Source organism: Octopus bimaculoides, chromosome 2 (genome assembly GCF_001194135.2).
Source record: "Octopus bimaculoides isolate UCB-OBI-ISO-001 chromosome 2, ASM119413v2, whole genome shotgun sequence".
NCBI classification, from domain to species: domain Eukaryota; kingdom Metazoa; phylum Mollusca; class Cephalopoda; order Octopoda; family Octopodidae; genus Octopus; species Octopus bimaculoides.
The window spans coordinates 174081959-174085956 of record NC_068982.1 but is presented as its reverse complement, the minus strand read 5'-3'; the positions used below and the strand labels follow the sequence as shown (position 1 = coordinate 174085956).

Genomic DNA, 3998 nt, shown 5'->3' with positions numbered 1-3998 from the left:
TATATATATATATATATATATATATATTTATTTATTTATTTATTTCTAAATCTCTCTAAAGGAGACTACGGCAGCGGTACTGTATATTAATAATTATCGCCAAGCTAACTTGACAGTCCAGAACAATAGGACGAATGCTGCCGTTGATTAGCTCCAAGTACTGGGCTTAAAGTAAAAAGAATATAAGTACTGGGGGTCGATTTATTCTACTAAAAATTATTTAAGGCAGTGTCCTATCATGACCGCAGTCTAATGACTAAAACATGTAAAAGATAAATGTATATATATATACGACGGGCTACTTTTAGTATCGGTCTTCCAAAACCACTCACAAGGCTTATAGGAAACAATCAACGCGTAGGGTTTTTCGACCAACTTTAGATCTGTACCGACCAATATTGGACTTGTACCGACCAATATTATATTTGTACCGATCAATTTTAGATTTGTACCAATCAACTTTAGAAAAGTTACTGGTCAACTTCAGCATTATTTTTTTATACATATTTCTAAATTAAGTATATAATTTATACAATAACATTATCAACTTCTTCAGAACGCCGATAGGTGTACACTATCTATTTTTCACTATATTTCCCCAAATTGTTATGAAATTGATCACTTTTGAGGAGCAAAAGAAGCGTATTGCTTATTAGTTGGTAGCTAGACCAGCTGGGGCACTCCGTTTCTTTTTCCTATTTATCGATATTTTGTTTACTGCCCTATGTATTACAAGCAACAAACAGTTTGACCGGGCAACGTTCAACAATGCAAGTTCTCGAATTGTTCCACGTGAGTCTAGTTCAAATAAAAGCTCTTAATTAGTAGCTCTCAATTGCAAAAGGTTGCTCGCGACCTTTCTATTTCGAAGGTTCACGTCTCTATCACCACAGTATTAAAATTAATATTCAGTTGTATGTTCGTTTGTTGAAAGACCCCTTAGCCAGATGCCTGGTTATTATTGAAAGCAGTTTTCTGTTTGCGTTCTGTTTTGAACCCATACAATTAAATCGCTCGAATTCATTTTGTTTCCTTCTTTTATTCGAAAGCCTCAGTTAATCAAAAATAAACCGCGAAAGCAGAGCCAATAGGATAAAACAATAGACCGACATCGCGTTGAAAATGATATATAAGATTATATTCCAAAATATGCATACGGTTTTAATATAAGAAAAAGTAATTATTTTTGCAGCAATTTAATAGTTCTGCGTAACTCGTTTCCCAAATCATTTATCAAAAGTTTCTCGTAAATTTAGTCACCTGCATTTTGATATGGAATGAAATGCATTTTCTTAACATAAATATTTCTATTAGATAAAATATTCAAGGCAAATGATAATATTTTGCTTGAAATTTTCTTATGAATAAGATTTGTCGGTAAGTGTTCAATAACCTATATAGAAATACATTTTAACATGATTGTTATAATCTCAAAACATAAATATAATAATAGTAATGATGATGATGATGATGATGATGATGATGATGATGATGATGATGATGATGATAATGATGATGATGATAATAATAATAATAATAATAATAATAATAATAATAATAATAATAATATTGTAGGGGCATAGAATTGCCAAACGGAGAGAGAATGGATGATGATGGGTACAAGTACCACAAGATCCTGGAGCTGGACAATATCTTGCACAGAGAAATGAAAGACAAGGTCATCACTGTATATTTCAAGCGCCTCAAACTTCCCTTGAAATCAAAACTCATCTCAAGGAACCTAGTGACTGCCATCAACATATGGGCTGTTGCTGTAGTCTGCTATAGTGTTCCCATCCTAAAATGCACACAAGCGGAAATTAACCAACTCGATCGCACTACCTAAAAGATAATGACAATGCATGGTGCCCTCCACCCTAAGGTGAGTGTACACAGGCTCTACATGAAGATGGGTAAAGGTGGACGTGTGCTGACTAGTGTATGGGAGTGCATCAACAATGAAACAAGAAATATGGCAGAATATTTGGTAAACAGCAAAAAAGACCTACTACAGTATGCTGCTAGTGTAGAGAGAATTAACAAAAATGGACTTGAGAGTGTTCATGAATTCCGATCACGAACAGCCAACGAGAGAGAAGAAACCCTACCTCATATGGAATTACATGGTCAGTTCAACTGTGAAGCTAACAACTTAAAAGACCAGGAAGCATCATGGAGGTGGTTCAGCAAGGGTGACCTAAAATAGAATACTGAAAGCCTAGTCATCGCTGCCCAGGATCAGACATTGAGTACCAACTCAGGGAAAAGAAATATATACCACACACATGTAACAAACCTGTGCCGAGTATGAGGGAATAGGTTCGAAAGCGTGACTCGCATTGTTAGTGCTTGTGAAAGTCTTGCGCAGAGAGTACAAGCACAGACACTACAAGGTATCCCAAAACCTTCACTTGCTACCGGAAGTATGGATACGCGGTAACGGGTGCTTGGTACCAACATACACCGGAAAAGGTAATGGACGAAAAGGGGAAGGTAAAGATCCTCTGGGACTTTGACTTCCAGACAGACAAATTGTTAGAGTACTGAATGCCAGATATAGTAACCTCTAGGAAGGACAAACAAGAGTGCCTAATAACTGACATGGCAGTGCCAATAGATCAACATATCATCATGAAAGAATGAGAAAAGATCGATAAATATGGAGATCTGAGACTTCAGATCACTAAGATGTGGCAGCTACGAGAGTCAAACATAAAAGTTGTCCCTATTACCATCGGAGCATTAGGTTCAATATCACCCAATCTACAAAAAAAAAAAAAAAAAAAAAAAAAAAATCTAGAAATGTTAGAAACACCGTACAATCTAGGCGTATTTCAAAAATCGGCATTACTTGGAACTGCACGCATATTGCATAAAGTACTGACTGTCTGAGGTCTTGTGACTTGACAGACACTTCAACTGGTAGATACAATATTTTCAATCAATAACATCACGAGATTGGATAATGTGAGACGTCTTAAATAATAATAATAATAATAATAATAATAATAATAATAATAATAATAATAATAATAATAATAATAATAGAAACCAAATACAGAACCGAAACACCAGGACCTACAAATACGTATAACATGCAGAAAATAGCAATACTAGGCACTGCACACATCCTACATAAATCACCTTCAATACAGTGAACATAACAACACCAAACAAACCACAACACATTCCCAAGGCACACAGACCTGCGCGCAGTAGTGCAGTGAAAGCACGTGATGAAAATAAGACTACTGAATAGCAACAACAACAACAGCAGCAATAGTAATAATAGTTATTATTATTAATATTGTTGTTGTTTTACTTCTCAGAGCGCTCTGTCTTGTTTGCTGCGGTTGATTTTATGAGAGCGGACAGCAGCCTGTTGTCAGTATTATTATTATCATCATCATCATCATCATCATCATCATCATCATTATTATTATTATTATTATTATTATTGTTCAGTAGTTTTATTTTTATAACGTGCTTTCACTTCACTACCGAGCGCAGCTCTGTGCGCCTTGGGTATGTGCTGTGGTTTGCTGTGGTGCTCTTATGGTTACTGTATTGAAAGTGTTTTGCGTAGGATGTGTGCAGTGCCCAGTAGTGCAACTTTCTGTATGTTATATATATTTGTAAGTCCTGGTGTTTTTGTTATGTATTTGTCTGAATATTTTTTTATTATACCTAAGGCACCTACTATGATAGGAAGTGTTTCTGTTTTTAGATTCCACATTCGTTATTATTATTATTATTATTATTATTATTATTATTATTATTATTATTATTATTATTATTATTATTATTATTATTAAGGTTGCGAGCTAGCAGAATTATCAGCGCGCTGGACGAAACGCTTAGCGGTATTTCAGCGGTCGCTACGTTCTGAGTTCAAATTCCGCCGAGGTCGATTTTGCCTTTCATCCTTTCGGGGTCGATAAATTAAGTACCGATGAAACACTGGGGTGATTGACTAGTCCCCTCCACCAAAATTTCAG

At 35.3% G+C, this 3998-nt stretch overlaps 1 pseudogene; it reads right to left on the bottom strand.

The window, feature by feature from the left end:
* The window catches only part of LOC128247085 (histone-lysine N-methyltransferase SETMAR-like), a 94366-nt pseudogene extending 93876 nt beyond the window's left edge, over nucleotides 1-490 (bottom strand).
* Between the last annotated feature and the right edge of the window lie 3508 nt (nucleotides 491-3998).